The sequence below is a fragment of the Sus scrofa genome, chromosome Y, assembly GCF_054392235.1.
Source record: "Sus scrofa isolate SSC_HxYL_T2T_F1_AM1 chromosome Y, Sscrofa_HxYL_maternal_Yorkshire_Landrace_v2.0, whole genome shotgun sequence".
Lineage (NCBI taxonomy): Eukaryota > Metazoa > Chordata > Mammalia > Artiodactyla > Suidae > Sus > Sus scrofa.
The window spans coordinates 11,553,762-11,565,320 of NC_139402.1; the positions used below are offsets into that span (position 1 = coordinate 11,553,762).

Below are 11,559 nucleotides of genomic sequence, written 5' to 3' on the forward strand. Positions count from 1 at the left end.
CTTAGAAAAAAGATTTCTGAGTAGTTCAGGAAATTAATATGTCCTGGACTGGGGGAGTCAGCCAATTTTTTTAAAGGTCCATTGTAAGGCTCACGTATCCCTGAGCCAGTTTAATAAACATCAGCTGTGAGAACTGGAACGTCACCTCAACTGTATTTTATTCCCTATTTAGATACGTGGATGTGAGGACAGATGACATCCGTGAACTGGTGGCCATTTCGCTTGATGCTGGCGCACCACGGGCCCGTGTCAAGGACTATGCCATCTTCCCCAGGCGTCTTGGCTGATTTACTCTAGGGATGGATGCAAACATGCCACAAGGTTCAAAAGGATGAACCATCATTTTGTCAAAGTGTTGCCTTTTAAAATGGCTCACGTGACACCTCCGATATCTGTTCTAAAGGAAAAGATTTACGTACTGGAAGGTTTTCCTAGAAACACATCCTGGCAGCTTGAGACAGACAATGAAGTGTTGGGACTGGTACATGAGTTTGTTGGGTGGGGAACACATCTGGACTGCAGAGCAGCTGTCTGGTGATTTGTCAGAGCTGTCAACTCGTCGGCTGAGACCCTCTGGCAGACCTTTATGTGTAAGAATTGAGTTGTTCTTTTGACCGAGACTGGATATCTTGCAGTTCCTGTTCTTCCTTTGCTTTGATATCCTGGTAAGCCTGCATTTTGCTTGCATCCTTTAAGTAAGCCCAGTTAGAAGACAGTATCATGAGGAAGTGGATCTGGAAGAGAAGGGTGAGCATGATGGCTAGTGAGCATGTGAGGAGGCAAAGCGAGCTGCGAGCCGGATTAGACGCTGCGGACTGAAAGGGGAGAGGGTTATTCTGTATTAATACCCACCCTGCTGTCAGGGGCATCGGAGACGGAGCGCATGCTCTACCAGGGCGCTTCACATTGAGAGGCTGAAGAAAGGTTAGTACACAATGAACTCAGAAAAAAATGGTCAACGTTATTGTTCAGAAAAGGCAAAAATGAAATATGAGAGGGTACTTTTTATCATTTTGAGAGTAACTTTAAAGACAGGCAGAAGTTCAGAAAGACGTATGGTTATTTTAAAGTAAGTGTCATGCAAAGATCTTTCCTATCTGTGGACAAAAATCCATTCCCCCAAAGGCCTGAAAGTGTGAACAATGTTTAAGTAAGTAATATAAAACTACATATTTAACACGGAAAAATTAAGTGAAGGTCATAACTGTAAGCAAAGCATGCAGTCCCTGTGTTAACACATTTTGAGCGGTGAAACTACATTTTTCATTTGTAACTGCCATGATTTCATTTCACAAAAGGTCAAAATCTTTATTATCATTCTTTATAGTGGATGACACAAATGCTTCTTTCCCTTTTATGTGCCTCATCTTTTCCTGCAAAATCTACAACACAGTTTCCTTCTACTTCATATTTCCCTCTCAACATATTTGAGACTTTCATATCCAGGCACAATTTCTCTCCCCATTAAATCTTACTAAAATCTGACTTGCAGTTTGGGAAGTGGCTGTGAGGAATCAGTTACTATTCACCCTAACTCATCACTTGGATGTTAATTCTCTGGGCTCTGCAAGGAGTTTGTAAAACCCTTTTCTCAGAGATAACTGATGAGTTATTTTCCTTCAAATTTTCATCAGTTTATTTGAGGGGCATTTATTTGGTAGCAAGTCAAGTAATGATTAAAAAACAAAATGTTTCAAGCAAATTTAAAATACATTTGTAAATTACTTTCCAGATGGAGTTTGACAAAATAAGTCCAGATTAAAACAATTCTCTTCTATTTCATCTTCAGGACTTGTTTTCATCACTGAAACAGGTTATCAAGCAAAAACAACGAAAAGATAAGGATACCCAAGTTTGAATACTTCACTTAGAGATAGTGCTCAAAGTTTTAAGAAAACTTTTTCAGTGGATGCTCAACAGTGTCAACAAGTAACTGAATCCTTTCCAAACGGTAGAAATAGCCAGGATTTCATTATTCTGTAGTCCACATACAGTAAGTCATTGTATTAATCTACCATGCGACATAAGTTGATTAGAGCAATTTACAAATTACTGAAACAAAGCTGCAGAAACCTAGGCTCTGCTTTAGTCTATGGGTCAGGGACATTTCAAGCTATCGAGTAGAGTTCTCTAAAGCTCCTCATGGCCCCTTATGCATCTAGAACTTAGTGCAGCAATCTTCCCGACTCTTAAGCTGCAAAACCACATAGTTATACATAGTAGCCATCATGTAGATCAGCTGGTGGAAGAGAACAGAACAGGACAGTAAGATACAGGCAGTGGGGGCCGGCGCCCTGACTCTCTACACACGGGTGAGAACAGGCCAGCTCCAAGCCTAAGGTGCTTCTTTTGCCAATTTATAATTACAACAGGAGATTTTCATACCTAGCATACACACACACACACACACACAATCTTTTTGTCATTTCAAATATACACGTCATCTGCTCTCCCCTCCATACGCTAATGAAAAAGACTCAGACATGTTTAAAACACACCCAAGAGCTGGGTCAGCAGCCTGCGAACAATGAGGCTAAAAGCCCCGTGTGCCCTTGTCTTTGCCTCACTGTCCCCTCCGCAGCTTTTTAGTCCTCTCCTGGCTTGTGGTTCAGCCAGGAGAACAGGGGTTCTTTCCATGGCTAGAATGGGCAGGGAGGATGTCACAGTTGGAAAAGCTGGCAAGGACTCAGTGCTGAGCACAGGCAATTTCCCCCTCCCTCTACCCATCAGATGTCTGGAAACCACAAGCCACACCTGCCCAAGTTACACATACACACACCCCAACATACACCTGTGTGGTTGCAGCTTCTTTATTCGTGAATTTGCCTCAGGCCTCCTGGCACTGCCACGGCCACACAGATGTGCAACGCGGGGAAAAGCCTGAGTCCACCACGGCCACACACGCCTTCTTGTGGCAGCTCTCAGACTATAAACAACAGTGTCCTTTTTGCAGTCTATTTAGTGCCGTGTGTGCTTGCATTTCTGTGATTGTGTTACTAGAGTCCTGAAGGGCTGGCCAGTGTTCCTACATGCAGGAAGGATGCAGGGGCCCTGGCGGAGAAAATACCTGTGTTGAACGAGCTTCAGTCAGGTTGAAGTTACAGGGCCGCTGGCTGTGAGTTCACTGTTCATGAATTGACAATAGACACTAAATAAGGTGTCTTTAAACAGAAGCAAACGGATGGATGCATATTCTTGTTTGGACCAAAAACATTGTGACCCTGAGGCTGTGCTTCCCCTGGAAGCAGTCGCCTGGTACTCGCTTGCTCAGGATTTGAGGAGACCCAATGCAATAGAAGTTCTGTACCTAACAAGGGCCCCTGCCCATGTAGGAATGTGTATATATGAGGTTTTCCTGGAAATGATTTCTTGGCAAAGCAGTGAGTAATGCCTCACAGAACATCAGTCCACAGTTGAAGCCATGAAAGGAAGGGCTGAGTGTCAGCTGTGCCCCACGCCATCCTAGTTACCTGTGTTTAAGTGTTGGAACCCTCTCTTCTTCCCACAGAATCCACATTTCATTCCCTACCATCCAGGCCAAGCCCACCACCTGGTACTTCCTGCAGTCTGGACAAGCGGGGAAACTCAACCAAGGTCAAGTCCCGGGCTTGGTGGCTGGAAGGGAAATCTGCTGTCACACTGAGGACAGGACATGGGGGACTGCACTGGGCGCGTCCTGGGGCCAGTACTTACCAGGATGATGTACTTACCAGGCCAGCACCAGCTCCCACGCAGGCCACGATGAACAGGTAGTAGGATATGTAGAACTGGAAAAGAAGCAGGGCACTGGCATAGGCACTTGCTGTTGGGAGGAAAGGGCCTCCATCTCCACTGCCCCTGGTGCTGCTCCCTCTCTCCTCTAGGGCTGGTTTCTGAAGTCTGGGCATCCGCTGGCATACTGGGGGCTTTCAGAACTGCCTGAGGCCCAGGCTGGACCCCAGCCCAGTTCAATCTGAGGAGCTGGGGGCTGGGCCTCACCATCAGGATGTGACAAAGCTCCTGGGTGCCTGTAAAAGGCAGCCCAGGTGGGGAGCCCTCACTATGCGCTGGTCCAGGTCAGCACTCTTCACGCTGAGCAGCCTGGCCGGCAGTGCATGATTATTTCAGTAAGTCACTGCTATCCCCAAGCAGCTCAGGACTCTCTTAAGCATGCAGGCTCCCACGAGCACCTTTGAGAATTTGCTTTTGGGAACAGGTTCAAACCAACACCTGGAGAATATTCTAGGGCCAAGAGACTTTAAACCCAAGTGTGTTGGGATTTATTCCCACTTGAGGAAGAACAAGACAGAGCAGCACCACGATCTGGAAACATAAGCTAATAACTGACAATGTATCAAAATTTGACTGTATACAAATTCAGGAGACTCTTTTCTATGAAAAATGACCTTGAATCTGTGACAAATGTTCTACTTGGAAGAAGTACCTCCAGGTGAAAGAGCAGAATCGCCACAGTCAGAGGGGCAGGGTTGGGGTCCCTCTCAAGTTACAGCCAGAAGACAAGGCCTCTGGTCCTCCCTCAGTGGGGCCAGGCCCTGGCAAGGGGCCGCGCTCTAGGTCAAAAATGGCAGACTGAGCCCCATCTGGCCTCCCCCCCTCGGAGAAGCCTCTGCCTCAGCCTGGGTTGCCCAGGCGCACCAAGGAGCCCTCTGCCGGGGAAGGAGTTACCTCGTTGGTGTTGCAGGTGTTCTCCAGGGCGGAGCCACGTATTTTTCCGGGGAAGGCGTTCCAAGGGATGGTGCCTGTGAAGCAAATCTCAACAGAAGCTCCGTTACTAGTGCAACCCCCGACGCCCTGCCCCACTGTTAACAGGCCACACTCTTCATTGGCAATCAAAGTGTCTGCCCTCTGCAGCTCTAGCTTTTGTAGTAAAAAGGCCTATTTGGACAACAGGACAAGGACAAAGTTAGCTAGTCCATGAGAAGTTTAAACAGTCTTTTTCCCTACAAGTTATGCTTTGTTCAGTGGGTAACTGTAAAAATGACTATCAAAGCTATGTTTTTCATACAGTGACCTTACGATGTTAGTTACAAATAGTTATATGGGAGTTCCCATTTTGGCTCATTGAACCCTACTAGTATCCATGAGGATGAGGGTTCAATCCCTGGCCTCACTTATTAGGTTAAACATCCAGCACTGCCACAAGTTGTGGTATAGGTTATAGAGCAACTTGGATCCTGCATTGCTGTGGCTGTGGATTCAGCCCCTAGCCTGGGGACTTCCATATGCCACAGATGTGGCCAGAAAAGAAAAGAAAACAAATATAATTAAACAACTGTAAATAAAGCTCCTTTCCATAGTACAGATTATATCATACTAAGGCTCAGATATATTTTCGCATAACCCTTGGCCTGTGGTCGTAACAAAGAGGGGAGTATACAGTAAGATCTTTTTAGTAGTCCACATGGAAATAAGTACCAAAATAAAGGTGTAAGCTGAGAAACTATTACATAAATTTGAAAAATTAATTTATGAGTTACAAATACAAATCTGAATTTATATTTCATATGTATTTTTAAAATTCATTTTATTGCATTTAATGTATCAGAAATGTTTTTGGATTTGGAATCCTACTAGAAACTTTTAAAAAAGAAAAAAATCATTCTTCACTACAATGATAGAAGTACAGTCTGGAGTTCCCATCGTGGCTCAGCAGAAATGAATCCGACTAGAAACCATGAGATTGCAGGTTTGATCACTTGCTTTGCTTAATGGGTTAAGGAGCTGGTGTTGCCATGAGCTGTGGTGTAGGTGGCAGAAGAGGCTTGGATCCCAAGTTGCTGTGGCTCTGGCATAGGCAGGTGGCTGCAGCTCTGATTAGACCGCTAGCCTGGGAATCTCCATGTGCCAACGGTTTGGCTGTCAAAAAAAGACCAAAAAAAAAAAAAAAAAAGGTACAGTCTATTGAGGGTCTCTTGATGTCTCCTCTGTAGTGACAGTTGCCTGTTAGGTTGCCTTTCTTTTCTTCTTCTAACCTAAAAAATAAATGCATATATTTCATACATAGTGTGTGCTTAAAAATTAGACATCACTAAACTACACTTTTCTCAAGAGGTAATGAAAAAGGCTTAAAAAATAAAATTCGTATTTCCTTGTATCTTTGTCAAAGACCAAAAGTAAATTTTATGTTTCGGTCAAATGAGAAGTCCCCAAATTGTCAGTGCAACAAGGATTTCAAGAATAACTGGTTGAGCAAATACAGAAGATTTAAAAGTTCCTAATGATCAAAACTACAGTGAAAAAAGATTCACTAAATATTTATTTTTAAGAACTAGGGAAATTAAAAATGTCTAGAAATTCATTTATGAAAGATTTAACAACAAAATAGGCTTTGTTTTAATTTCTTATAAAGAATAGTGTTGCTGAGCCCTGATCTTTATGAGAAAAGATTTGTCTGATGGACAGTTCATACAATATTGTAAAATAAGATAATGAGGATACACCACATTGGAAAAACAAGAATCAAAATGAAAACAATCACATCCCTCTGGAAAAATTCTGAAAGAAAAATTATTTCTACTTAATTTCTAATGAAAAGCTCTTTCCCCCTTTTTCTGCCAAGAATAAGATTTCCTACCATCCTGGCCATAAATACCAATTAAATATTTTACTAAGTAAATGTCCTCCTTTCACTCAGTAGAGCCAGTCAAAATGAACCAAGCTTATTTGCCTGTTGTTGAGGATCCCACTCATTAGAAAATATCTTTGAATATGTTTCCAACAGCCAGCTTTGATAGCATACCTTCTGATGACTTTCTATCTGTATTTTATATTATGTTTTTCAATATAAATGAAGTTAAAGCAATTAATTATTTTAAAAATATGTTATCTGAAGGGTTTGGATTTGCAAATTAACTGGTTTGCATAATGTATGCAAAACTAGTTTTGTACACATAGTATAATGGAGTAGAAAATTGCATGTTCTAAAAATGGAAGAAATTAAAGAAAAATAGTCTTTTTATAGTGAATATTCTGCTTTTTTATTTAAGTGCATTCTAAAATACTTTGTGTCAAAATATGTTTTTAATTGAATACTTCAGTTGAAAATATAACATTTTGAATGACATTCTGTAGTAACGAAACGTGTTAAGTGATGCTTCCATCTGGAAAATGGAGCACAGTGAGGGAAAGACTATAAAGTCTTTCACTAGAATGGATGGAACACATCCTGACGCTACATCACTGCCCCTGTAGTAACTAAAGTGCAGACACAGGCACCAGAGGGTAACAGTGATGAGGTGTGAAGGGGTACCGTATTGCCAGATGTCCACGCAGATTTGCTCCACCCTGGCTGTCCCATTGCTCTGGGGGCCTTGATGTCTTCACAGGTGGACCATATGTTGTACAGCATGAATACCAGCACTGTGGTGGAGAAACTGAACATCCCCAGCAAGGCCACTCCCAGCACATAGGGGAGGAAAACGAAGGAGAAAGAATTGTCACTAAGAATCATGACTGGCCAGGGCTAGGCACACCTCCAGGAGGCTTGATGGCTCATTTCCAGCCAGCCACACACCTGGGAGAGGCCTCAGAGCACCAACAGACCAGCGTAGTGACAAAGTGGAGAACAAAGAACATTACTGCCAGAAGCCATTTATGGACTTGTTCAGGTCACAGTCTTAACTAAGTAGCATGTGAAGACCTAAGAGGTGGTCCACCTTCTACATGGTCACTGAGCAACTTAGTGACAGGGTCTTCCATGTGGCACTGTTTCTAAACATCAGTTTGAGAGCCTAGAGCATCCTACTTAATAAGGATCGTGTTTGGATACTTCAATAGGCAATGAATCATAACTTTATATATTAGTTTCTCAAAAATTACATTCATGGAGTTCCCCTCATGGCACAGTGGAAATGAATCTGACCAGGAACCATGAGGTTGCAGGTTCTATTCCTGGCCTCGCTCAGTGGGTTATGGATCTGGCATTGCCATGAGCTGTGGTGTAGGTTGCGGATGCGGCTCAGATCTGGTGTTCCTCTGGTGTAGGCCTGCAGCTGTAGCTCTTATTTGACCCCTAGCCTGGGAAACTCCATGTGCCATGGGTGTGGCCCTAAAAAGTCAAAAGCCCCCCCCCAAATTAATTATAAAGCAGGTGAGTACAGTAGAGAAAGCCTGTTCTCAAAAGGAACATTGTCCTATGAAATTAATGAAGTATTAGATTTTTGAGCCTTTATTAAAAAGAAAGCCTTAAACCTTGAATTTAATGCACAGTGTATTTGATAAAATTCTCACTTTCCTCAGTTTTCTTTCATCTTTAAGTTTCACAATAACTGTGTAAGACTACTTCAAAAACACTACAGTATTTATATTGTTAAAATATATACCCCCATGGAGTGTATGGATGAAGGTTTGGAGTTTGGCTGCATCCTGTTGGTTACCCCAAGAAACTTCACAAACAGCTCATTTTCTTTTATTTCAAACACACTTATAATTTGCAAAGCCTGTGCATTTTTTTAGCTATCAAAGCAGATTTCAGCATTCCCTTTTCCTCGCCAGTGAGTATGAATAGGCTACTCTAGTCTAGGGTTCTTTTACTTATCCTTCAAAAGAAATCCTCTTTTTTTTTTCTTTCTTTCTTTCTTTTTTTTTCTGTCTTTTGGGTTGCACGCATGGCAGATGGAAGTTCCCAGGCTAGGGATCAAATCGGAGCTGTAGCCACTGGCTGAGGCTGCAACTACAGCAACATGGGATCCAAGCTGTGTCTGTGACCCATAACACAACTTACAGCAATGCCAGATCTTTAACCTGCTGAGCAAGGTCAGGGGTTGAACCTGCATCCTTGTAGAAATTAGATTAATTTCCACTGAGCCATGATGGGAACTCCAAAAAGCTACTTTCTTTCTAATAAGAGCACAAAGACTTGGGAAAGGGCTGGTGGTGGTTTGATGAATCCACCCTACTTGCATTGGTAAGAACTCCAAAAGAGCATTCAGAGCTGCTTCCTTAGTGAAGTGGGTGAGGGTCTGGGAAGCAAGGCATTCTGGTGGACAAGGGGCAGCTCTGTTCTTCCTGATGGGAAGAACTTATCGTCTTTCTTCTTTCCTGCAACTTACTTTTGTCAGCATGTTGCTCCAGTTATCATCAGTCACCTAAATCTTCCTAATACACTGCAAAGAAAGTCTGTAGAAAATTAAAAAAAACACAGCATTTGAGGCAAAAGTGACAAGTGAGAAAATTAACAAAGATAACCCAAGTCTTTCCTGAATAAAAAGTGGCTTTTCAAGTTTTCAGACAGACCTTTCTTAAATAAATTCTAACACACAACAGATAAAAGTAGTCTCCTCCAAATGGAGGTCTTAAGAAGACCCACTCCTGCCCACCAGCCCTGTCTCCATGAGAAATGCTCCAAACACTGCCTCCAGCAAAAGACGTAGTACCCATTATCTGAAACAAATACTTTGTGTCCAAAAATATTAAACATCAGTAGTTGCTGATTTGATATTTTAACCTGGCAGAAATTAAATTCCTTTCATTTTGACACTCAGTGAGTGGAAGTTAGGAGGGGTGGCTGTTGTGTCAAAGTTGCCAAGGGGATTTTTCACACTTATTATTATCTTCCCTCTGCTTTTTTTAAACAGTGACTTCCTCCCCACCATAAATAACCAATTCCTTGTACTAGTATAGTAGTCTCTTGTTTGCATTTTTTTAGTAACAGCTAAATCTTCAGAGCCTTAAATTCACTCATTCCATTGTTATGTGAACCTAATCTTAAAAAGCCAAAGTGAAATAAAGATCTTTTTGTGGTTCAAGGGTTCCAAAGAATAAAGAACTGTAACTGAGTATTTCATTCCCATACATACTCTCAAAGAACCTAGTTTTCTCAATTATACCAAATGACATTTTAAGTGAATAGTTTTGTAAGCATTGTGTGTGTTTTTGTATTTTTCACTATCATTCTCCTCAGATACACTGCCTAGCTCAGAAACTGGTGACTTTTTCCTTCCTCTCATCCTCATCCTGAAATATAAAGTCAGAAAGAGTCCACTTTTCCCACAGTCTTTGAATCTGTGCCCTCCTCTACTGCATCATTGGATCCTATTTCAGATCTTCACAAGCTTTGCAATCACTTCTTGAATGAATGTAGTTACATGCAAACCACACTGGAATTTTCTCTGTATAATTTTTGTGTCATTAAAGAGTCATCACCACCCCCACCCAAACATTTACAAATATAAGAACCATTGTTAGCTTATAAGTTAAAAATAAAAATAAAAAACAGATAGTGGACTGAATTTGGCTTGCAGTTTGTAGTCTGTTAATGCCTGTTTTAGCCTAAAAACTTATTGAGGACAGAGGTCTATATTTTAATCATTGCCAGTGATTGGGAAGGTGCTGAGGCCTGGTGTAATAGTGGCTTGATAAATACTTTCAGAAGGATTATAACAGTTTATCATAGTATATGTAACTCTTTAGAGCCAAAAAAAGGCATATCCATATTTGTCCATATTCAAAAACAAAGAGACTGTATGAAAGTTATCTCATTTCACAGTGGAAACTTTGTATTTGAAAAATCTACACTACCCTGTCTGTAAGTTGATGAGGGAAATACTTGATTTAATACTGCTAGTCATAGGTTTTAATTTCTCATCAATCAATCGTGTGCTGAGGGTTTTTCATATCCTTGCATGGGTAAGCACAATACTTGTGTCATGGCATCTTTACATCCTGGCAGCTGGCTCTTAGCAAACACAGACAAACACAGACCTGGGACCTGGCTGGCTATCCGTCATCAGAGATGGGTACTCACCATCCCGCTGATGCAGCGGCCACAGGCGGTTGTCTTAAACTCGCCATGCAGCTCCTTGACTGCGCTGGTGGTGTAGAAGCCCTCTGCCAACAGGATGATCCCGTACAAGAAGAAGAAGGACGCGATGCCGTAGATGACGTACTGCATCAGTTGGATTCTGTGAAAAGGAAGAAGACATCGCGGGGCTAAACCCACAGCGCAGTTGGAGATGTCTTGGCCGCTGGAGGGATGCCCTGGCGGGGGATGTCCCGGCACATTGCCCACCCCGCTGATGGCCCTGAGGGCCTGCTGGGGCATACCAGGCACCCCACTGCAAGCTGGCCTTTCTTCCAAGGTGGGCCCAAGGTTGAGGTGGACAACCTTCCTGACAAGGGAGAAGTTCCCTTTGGGCAGGGACCCATTGGACTTCGAACACTTGATTAGACTCATTTTCCATTAGGTAAACACAGGCATCAGGAGTTCAATCACTCGCCCGAGGGGACCCACACAGCCAGCATCTCAACTCTGGCCCAGAGGACACTTCCTTCTGCCACGTCCAAATGCCTCTCAACCAGGCCTAATGCTTTACCCCTGATAAAGCCCCTAAGTAAGCAGACGACACTTCTGTAAGGAGTAACATGGGGCAAATGTTTTCTGTACCTATAATCTTACCATACAACTGATAGTATGTGAGGTAGGTTTAAGACGTAGAAAGTTAACTCACAACTAACTTTGTCTTAATAAAAACCAGAGATTCTGGTCTGTTCTCAGTCTTTGGAAACCTATGGAATCATTGGGAGCTTTAGAAAATACTGATAATTTGTCCTACCTCTACG

General features: G+C 42.5%; 1 pseudogene; it reads right to left on the bottom strand.

Moving 5' to 3' along the window:
- Positions 1-296: 296 nt before the first annotated feature.
- LOC110257945 (neuronal membrane glycoprotein M6-b-like) lies at positions 297-11,173 on the bottom strand (annotated as a pseudogene).
- Between the last annotated feature and the right edge of the window lie 386 nt (positions 11,174-11,559).